This window comes from Pistacia vera, unplaced genomic scaffold (assembly GCF_008641045.1).
Source record: "Pistacia vera cultivar Batoury unplaced genomic scaffold, PisVer_v2 Contig1078, whole genome shotgun sequence".
Classification (NCBI taxonomy): Eukaryota; Viridiplantae; Streptophyta; class Magnoliopsida; order Sapindales; family Anacardiaceae; genus Pistacia; species Pistacia vera.
Window position 1 is genome coordinate 262,893 of NW_022195113.1, and position 10,434 is coordinate 273,326.

The following is a 10,434-nucleotide window of genomic DNA, read 5'->3' on the forward strand; positions in this document are numbered from 1 at the left end:
TCATTGTATTAATGTATAAATAATAAAATAATGTGGTAAATGATATGATAAACGACACATCAATTATGAATGCATAACATTGCTCTCAAGTCTTAACCTAATAAGAGTATGATAGATAAGCTTTTGTTTTAAAAAAAAAAAAAAAAAAAAAAAAATATCTTATAAAAAAACAAAACCCATAATAAGAAAGCCCTTGCTAAAAGAAATATATTAATAAATAAAAACTCCCTAAAATATAATAAAAGGTCCCTTGGAAAGTTAATTTCAAAGGGAGACAAATTTAAGAACATTAAATATTTCGGGTTATAGGGTATGTACAAAGTAAAAACTTACTTTTATTAAGGATAAATTTAGTAAATTTACAGATGAGATATGCTAGTTGTTTCTCAATAATTAGCTCTGCTTTTTTTTTTTTTTTAAATTAAATAAACTTAAATTCAAGTTCTGTAGTCTAGCCTTGAATTGAGTAAATGATACCTGATGGGATGTTAAGATAATTATGGAAAAATATGAAGATTAATTAAATTTTAGCCCTTTTGGAAGGGATCAATTATAAAACCACTATTAATTCCCAATATTTTCAATTTCAACACAAAATTTCATACACGACTAATGCTTCAATTACTACACCCCAACCAAAAGCAGTAAGAATGGTCTAAATTGAAGCAAGTTCATTATCAAACGAGTTCTTTGTAAAGCTCTGATACTATGTTAATTAATCACAAAATTGAATGCATAAAATTGATAACTGAAGTTGATTTACTATTATACAATACGGTGATAAACCCTACCAAATTTATAATGTTCTAGGGTTTGGCTGGAGAAGTTAAATAAATACATCTATCTTAACTCAGGGCGTTGGGTTAGAAAAGGTTTGCAGGTGGATACTGCTTCAATTGCCTCAACCACATTCAGTATAAAGAAAACCATTTGGTCACCTGCATATATGAGTTATTGGCTTAAGAATTAAAGTAACTCTTCGTTGTGCATGTGCAATGTCTCCTACAATAACCAAATATATTTCAAGACAACACTTCGAAAAAGTCATTTGCAAAACAAATGTTGATACAACTATCCAATCATGGAGTGACATGTCAGTGGTAGTGAGATATACTTCCTCTATGATTGGATGATTATACCAACATCCATCGTAGGGAGATAGATCAGAATTCTCTCTTGATTTAAACTTTTACTTGAGTTTTTAAAAGCTTGTGACCGGTAGTTATAGAATAGAAATATATTAAACAAAGATGTTTAAACCATAAATAAATTAAAAAGGCACAGGTATTATGAGATCCGTAAACTCAAGAAAGCTTAGATAAGGAGAATACCTTAATCAAGAAGATTGATTTGGTTAACAATGGCATCAAGGATTCACTATAATAAGTTATCAAATATAACAATAATAGAATTACGTACTGGAAGCCCGGAAGCAAAAATGGTTACCCCCAAAGCAAAGAGTGATATACAAAGGCAGGGCAAGAAGTATGGAAATCTATAATAACTTTATATTCATAATCAACATATTTTAAACATCTTAGCAGAAGAATTTGAATTAAAAAAACAAAATAATGTTCACTTACATCCCGAATAAGGATTCTTTGGAAAATATATTTGGATATTTTTCTGCTGGCTGAATTGCAAAATTATCTAGAAAAATTAAAAAGAAAAAAAAAAACTTCACAACCAAAGGAAAAAACAAAAAATGAAGATAGACGATCTAAGGAAAAAAAAATGTTTGGAAAAAAAATCCGATATTCGATATCTGTTCTGGATCCAATCCGATCTGATCCAAAAAAAATTGAATATCCAAAAATTCAGATTGAATTCAAATTGCAATTTTGGAAAATTTGGATTTCCGAAACGGCTGTGCTAAACAACCGAATATCCGGATGTGATCCTGATTTTACTTAAATGACATCGTTTTAATTTCCCCATTTTTTTAACAATTAACACTTAACCGTACAATGATACAAACTGTCGTCAATCTCACTCTCTCAACAATTGACACCGTCACCATCTTCACTTACTCAGTCCCCTCAGCTCTCTGCCTTATTTTCTTCTTCTTCTCTCTTATATCAAGTTTTTGAGATACCTTTTTTTTTCTGACAATAATTCGTAAAGAAAGGTACAAGCTTATCATCTTCATCATCTTCATCATTGTCGTCACCTTCTGTGTGTGCTTATGTTGTGTCTATCTCTGATCTCTTCAATTAAGGTTGATACTATTGAAACTTGTCCTTGTCGTCCTCTAAAGTCTTTTGTTGTTGGTGGGTTTTCTTTCAGCTCAATACATTTGGATTTGACTTCTTATTGTTGTTGGTTCCATTTTTATATTGTTATATTTTTATTATTATGATGGGTTTTTTTTAGGCTTACACCTTTGCGTTTTAATGGCTAATGCTTTGTGTAATTTTCCTCCAATAATACTATACTTACAAAGAAATCTTACAAAGATTTCCTTACAAAGTGAGGTGGTAAAAAATGAATGGAAGAGTGAAACAAAAAGTCAAACTCATTAAATTCACTCTTTCATTCATTTTTTGTCACATCACTTTGTATAGAAATCTTTGTAAAATTTCTTTGTAAGTGTAGTATTACTCATTTTCCTCTCTTTTCTACTACTATTTTTAGAGATGTACATTGCTTTAGCTTGATTTTCTATAACAACGGAACTTTCAAGAAAAGAAACGAGCAGGATGCAGATTTTTTTTTCCTGATTTTGTTTCTGATAACTGATATTGCTCTGATTTTCCAGTTTTTGTATAAGACTGCGTGACTTTTAGGCTATACTCTTTGTTAGGTTTTTAACTGAATAATGGAGGAATTACTTAATTTTAATAAATTTTTTTGTTAAATCCGGGTTAAATTTCGGATATCCAGATGAACCAATCGAAAAACTGGATATCCGCAAAACCAGATATCCTAAAATTCACATCAGATTTGGATCAGGTTTTATCCTAATCCAAATATTTCTATCCGGTTTTGCACACCCCTCATCTTGGCTCTATTTTCATTAGATACATATAAATTTAAAATTGGATCCACGTGATAGGGTAAGAAAAATTGTTAGACTTAAATATTCAAATCGGATCCTTACATAATAATAATTTTGTTGGCCAAATGGTTCACTCAAATTAGGAAAAAGAACATATTAATGTGTCATTAATATTATATAATTATTACAAATTACCCCTGAAAATGGAACATTTTTACAGCTATTTAAAAAAAAAAAAAAAAAAAAACTATTTTCTGCAAGATGTATTTGTTTGCATAAGAAGCTACAAGTATAGAGATTCACCTAAGCCAGAAAACCATCGATAGCTAGACCAATGATCAATCCTATGCCCCATGCTGTACTAATTAACCTTAGATTAAAATATAGACTAGCTCTAAATTTTGATTCAACAGATTTTGTTAACTCAAATCATTCATAGACAAAATAATTAAGCTCATTGTTGACAGTCTTAGAGCTTCGTATTCTTCTCGAAAAACTTCAGTCGCATATGCCTAGAAATGAAAGAAGTTAAGTAAGACGAGCAAGACTTAATCCACCCTAAGCAGAGGCGGATCCAGAAATTTCTATTAAGGTGGGCCAAATAAAAGCTAATTGTATATAACATTCGTATTTTGTTTTTTCAATCAATATTGTCACAAAAACCAAAAAAAAAAAAAAAAAAAAAAAAAATTGCATTTACTATTGTCCTCGACCGGGCTTCATATTGAGGAATCGTTGCATGACCATCTCCTTATCAGCACTGTCAAATATATCTTTCTCAACATATGGAATTAGGCTATCATTCAAGAATTGATCTCCCATCCGATTACGTAAATGAGTCTTCACAATTTTCATAGCAGAAAATGCTCTTTCTACACTTGCAGTTGCAACTGGTAAGGTTAAAGCCAATGTGATGAGCAAATATACCAATGAGCAAATAAGATGTTTCTTTTTTTCAACCATTTTTTGAGCAAGACTGGTAATATCATTTAGTTCTGAAAAATCACTATTTGAGCGCATATCATTAATGTAATTATCAAGTTGAAGTTTAAGTGCCATAAGATCAGTAGAAGAAAATTCAAGTAGATAAAATTGAGCAAAACCAAATAATTTTCCTTTATCAAATGCTTGAAAGCAATCACTTGGATTTAGGGATGCCATGCAAATAAGTAATTTTGTATTACTTTCATTAAAACGATTGTTAAGCTCTGTTAGTTGCAAATCTATTATGTCATAGAACAACTCAACACGATAATGAAATAAATTTGTCATCTCTTGAGCATTAGGCCACGATCTCCCTCGTGTAACAAATTTCTCTTGCATATTTGGCACATCTATATTATGAGCAATGCAAAAATGAGAAACTTCATCAAGTAGATTATCCCATCCATTATTTCTTATCAACAATAATCTTCTTTTCGACAAGTGAACCAAAGACATAGCATTTATAATATCTTGATCCTTCCTTTGCAATGCTTGTGAAAGTTCAAATGTGATTCCCAAAATGTTTTTCATCATGTGCAGGTTAAAAGCAAAATCAAAAGAAGTCATATAATCCACCAAATCACTTGCTTCAACTCTATTATCAGAATTTTCATTAAGATCCTCAAGCACTTCAATAACAGATGAAAACAAATTAATCAAGTTCAATAAAGTCCCACAATGTGAACCCCACCGTGTTTCCCCTGGCCGCTTAAGACTAGTATCTTGATTAAGACCTTGCCCTGTTGAAAGCTCACCACTTTCAATAGTTTTTTTTTTCACCTTCAAAGCTTGTTTTTCGTTAAGAAGATCCCTACGTCTAGATGACCATCCAACAATATTTATCACACAAGAAACTTTCAAAAAAAGTCTCTCAATATTTGTATCTTTTTTTGCCACAGTTACAAGTGTCAGTTGAAGTTGGTGAGCAAAACAATGAACATAGAAGGCATATTCATTATCTTTCAATATAAGTGCTTTTAACCCATTAAACTGACCTCGCATATGACTCGCACCATCATAACCTTGTCCATGTAATCTTGATATGCTCAATTGTATTTAGAGAACAATGTTTTGATTCCCATCTTTAGTGACAAAGTAGTCGTATCCATGACATGAATAATGCTCAATAGACACTCAACAACACATCCTCTTTTATTTACATAACGTAAGATAATTGTCATCTGCTCTTTGTTGGATCCATCACGAGCTTCATCAACTAGTATAGAAAAAAAAAAGCATCTCTAAGATCACTAATTAGTTTGTTGATGGTTTCAACTGCAAATGCATTCATTATGTCTTTTTGGATACTAGGTGCAATCAATTTATCATGTCCAGGAGCATTCTCCAATGCTACTAATCTATATTATTCATTTTGCTCAGTTGTATAGTGTAAAAGTTCAAGAAAGTTTCCCCGATTCATTGAATTAACAGACTCATCATAGCCACGAAAAGGCAATCCTTGTCGAAGAAGAAACCGACTAGCAGAAATTGATCCTTTCAACCGAATACGATAATCTTCTCGTTGTTGGTCAGATTTCTTATTAATAATTGTACTTACATGTTGCTTTTGGTTCATCAAAGCTTGATAATTTTTCACAGCTTGGTTATGATAGTTGTTAGGACCTCCAATATGATATTTAAAATTTTCAAGTCTCTTCCAATTGCGAAACCCATCAAGAACAAAAGAATCGTTGCCACTTTGCTCACCTTTATCTGGTTTGAAAAGATAACAACATAAACAATATGCAGCATCATTCTCAACACTATATTCTAACTAGTAAGGATATTTGTCAAACCAAGAACATTAGAAACTCCGTTCATGATCACCAGATTTTGATTTGAGAAACTTATGGTTGCGAGGTTGACAAGGACCCTTTTGTAGACAACGCATTCTGACTTGGTCTCGAACATTAGGATGATAAAACGTAATTCTTGGTCGAAATCCAGGATCAAAAGGAAGATTTTCCAAGTCAACTTCGAAGCGATTTTTCTTTGAAAAAGGTTGGTTTTCATGATCATTGACACTAGAACAAAGTTAAGATGTCTCAGCAATTGACTTTCTTTTAACATATTTTTCCATATCTAAATACAAAGAAATAAAATTATATAAATACAAAGAAATAAATTAACTCACGAATTGAATTCTATAATAACTATGGAAATTCTAAATTTTCTAACTTAAAGTTTTTTAATCATCAACTTAAAGTCTTAAAGACTTAAACAATACATAAAAATAAAACCCTCATTTCTATCTATATTTCTATTTCTATTATCTATATATTATTTTTCTTCCAAATTTTGGGACCACAAAACAATCATTTACCTATCACAAAATATTGGAATCTAAGAACCTCCCCTTTTTTCCTAAAAGTTTTCTCAATAAAAAATTCAATGCACAATGTTATTATACTAATACACAAATAACAAAAAAGCATTATACACAAAGAAAAAAGTACTAACCAGAGAGAAAATAACTGATAGAATTTTGTTGAAGAAGAATTAGGGAGAACAACAAAGGAGTTGTGGAAGACGCGAGCGACCACCGGATTGACTTACTGAGGGCTGCAAAGGAAGATTCTATTTTTACATGTTTTATTAAAAAATTGAAGGTGGGCGGTGGGCCAAGTTTTTTAGTATTAAAGGGGAGAGTGGGCCAAGACTTTTAGTTCTAAAATTGAGAGTGGGTCACCATTTTTTAATATTTGAAAATAAAAATTAAGTGTGGGCCAAAGTCAAACTAAATAGAATAATATATTTAATTTTTTTTTTTTAAATTGAGGCTGGGCCATAATACTCTGGATCCGACCCTAAGCTTTTGGTCCAATATTCAACATCTTGAACTTTTCAAATGCTAGGAAATATCCCTTTCAAATTAACAACTGCTAATCATATCCTAACTTTAGACCAACATTTTTACGCAAAGACGAGCAAATTATCCATTCTTCTCTTATTTGGGTTAATACCTGTCAAAATCAAGGATGTACATTCTAGTAGTTTAAACTACTAAATCTAGAGTAGTATGGTCAAACCTCAAGCCGATAAATGCAATTATCTCTAAGTTATAAATACTGGAATTTCAAAGAACTGAAATAAACAAGTTTTCAATACCTTGATTAGTTCAAGTAAACCATTCAAGCTCCCAAGAAGAAACCTTGTGATTATGGCCATCCAAATATTTATACTCAGCCCAAAGAGAGTGTTGAAAATAACCCTATAACCAAATTTTAAGCCGAATAATTAAAAATTGTTTGAAAGTTAAGTATCAAAATCAAGTTATATACTTACCCACCAAAAAAAAAAAAAAAAAAAATAAAGATATATATATAGGAAATTAGCAAGTACTAACACTTCAAGAGTCCTAAATCATTGCAAGTTTTTGGCCATATAGGTCAGCGATTTTTCCCCAAAAGACAGAAGTCAAAGCTCTGCCAAGCATAAATGAAGATCCTTCAAGGTATTAAGAGGAAATAAAATGTGATGATTATAAGAATAATTGTTTTTTTAATACATTTATATATGCCATTATTAAAGAGGAAAAAATAGAAAATAACTCACGTACGTAGCTAGCATAGTAGCCTATATCTTCTTCTCTTTTCAAAATACGAAAATCCCTAACTTGATATTCAATAATAAATAAAAGAGGAAACCCCATTATTAAAGAGGAAAAAATAGAAAATAACTCACCTACATAGCTAGCATAGTAGCCTATATCTTCTTCTCTTTTCAAAATACGAAAATCCCTAACTTGATATTCAATAATAAATAAAAGAGAAAACCTGTAAAAACCATTGCATTAACAAGAAGTTTTGAAAAGGTTTTGTACTTCCATAGTTTGGAGAAGATACCATTAAGGAAGTTGACCAGAAGTTTTGTGCAATTAATCAAGTTTGTTAGACTCAAGGATGTTTATTTTCAATTTTATATTGGTGGGTTCGTTGGTAAGCAATGACTTATTCAACTAGAGCTTATGGTAGAAAAGCTCATTAGTGGAGAGCTTATAAGAGCATAATTTTTATGAAAAGATTGTTAGTTTGTTTAGTTATGAGAAATGTAAAAGAACTTTGAGGTCTTAGATTACCAAAAAAAAAAATAAAAAAAAATAAAAAAACTTTAATATAGGAGAAAGAATAAACTAAAATATGAAATAGGAACAGGATTTTTATGGAAATCAATACTTTAAATAAGCTTAAAAAGAGCTTAATAAGAGAAACAATAAAATAATTTATTTAAAATCCTAGAAACACTTTTGAAATGCAACCAAACAATCTAAATTTTTTTCAAAACGCTTCCAGCTTTAAATAAATTATTTCGGCCATTCAATAAGTCCAAACAAAGGGTTTTGATTTTAATTACACAAATGGATGGCAAGAAGTATTCTGGATACCCATGAAACATTAATATTACCAAAGAAGGAATAGCATGCTAAAATTGTTGTCCATATATATAATATATATATATATATATATAATATAATATATATATATATATATCTATATATATATATATAGTGGCAGATTTAGGATTTTTGTCGAGGGAGGGCCTCCGCGGCTTGGTCATTATTTGCCAAATAATTAGTGAAAATTTTTAAAAATCACCAAACCTTAATAAAAAAATAATACAATATTAAGAACCTGAGAAAAAAGAATATACATTAACATAATATTTCCTTACTTGAATAAATTTATGAGAAGCAAAATTTTGAGTAAAAGTGTCAAGTAAACCTTGAACAAAACCTTCTTTTAATAATTTTATTTTTGGCTTTCAAATATAATAATATAAATTTTCATAGCGTTGATCAAACTTAGCCTAATTAAGTTAAAGTCAACCAAAACTTAAATCAAGTTAACATTACGCTGACTTTTAATATGAATTAATAAAAGAGGGGAAATTTTTTTAGTATAAACATAGATAGTAACTCAAATTTCTTTAATAATTTTGAACAACTGAACAATGACGTTCAAAATATAGGAAAATGGTGGGTGAAGGATGAAGAATAACGTCTTTTAAAATATAATTAAGGTTTTAATTTGAGAAAGCAGGTTCATTCTTAGACAGAAAATACAAAATAAACTCACAAGATTAATATCATTTTCTCTCAAATTAGAATAAAAAACCTCAAAAAGAAAAAAAATGATTCAATCCTTAAATAAACTAAATTAAAATGAATAATACACATACCTAAAATCTATAAAACAGAAAATGGAGCTAATTATGACACCTTGAGTAGTGAAAATTTAACAATTTCAGTCTTCAAAAATTTTAAGAGAGAATAACATGAGAAAGAGAGAGAGAGTAAAGAATTTGCGGATACAATTATAAAAAAACAGGTAAAGCTGTGTAGAAAAACACTAGAGAGAGTTTAAACTTTTAATATGATGTAGGCTTGGAATATATATATATATTAATAACAAGTTTTTTTGTAGACCTAGATATACAGTATGTATAATAATTCTTATTTTTTAAAAATTTGAAGGTGTGTCTAGATATATATGTTAATTAACAATTTTTTATGGCTTGTATATTAATAAATTTTTTTTTTTAAATCTGAGGGTAGGCCAAAGGGACTGAATCTGCCCCTATATATATATATATATATATATATAACAAATGGAAGATAACAATTACACTCACCATAAAATAAAGAAGGCGAAAGAGAGATGATATTGGCAATGCTGAAAAAATTAACTCAAAGAAGAGAGTATTAGAGATGATATACAGAAAATTTTAAATAAAATTTTTATATGTGATGGGATCCCTTACCAGTTCCAAGGGCTACAAACCATATAGAAATAAATTCTCGAATAGGTAAACCTCGTCGCAACAATTTTAGCATCTCAGCTTTACAGCCTGAACAATTCTCATAATATTTCACATTCAACAATGTCTCCCTCAACTTCTCCTCTATATACTTGTATCGAGTCAACAGAAGACACTGTCTTACTGCATGAAATTCAATGCTTATTTACATATTCATGAAACCAAAATTAAACAGAGAAAGAAAAATTAGTAGGGAATTACTTAATCTAAACTATTACTCTCAATTTAGTTATTATAAGAATATATATACATGTACAGATGCTTTTGATTTGATCTGTGCTAAATAGAAACCATGCATGTTAATAAATGGATGCCATTTTTATAACCACAATTCAACTTTTTAGTAACCCTAATTGTAATGTTGAAAGTCGTAATAGCAGCATCATTAAGAAATAGTAACAAAAACCTGTGAATGATGCATTTATATACACTATATATACAACATCATTCTGATTGCAAATACAAGAGAATTGCATGGAATAACTCAATTGAGAATTTGTTTAATTTAAGTTTTTCAAATTTTTGTGCTGCATGGCATATATTAATCTCATATTTTTACCAGTACAGAATATGCCTAGCAGGAAGTTGTGATGTAACACTTGAAAATTCCTTTTTTCTGAAAACGTCTGAAATGA

General features: G+C 29.8%; 1 pseudogene; it reads right to left on the reverse strand.

The window, feature by feature from the left end:
* Window positions 1-1,579: 1,579 nt before the first annotated feature.
* On the reverse strand, window positions 1,580-9,815 carry LOC116133153 (annotated as a pseudogene).
* Between the last annotated feature and the right edge of the window lie 619 nt (window positions 9,816-10,434).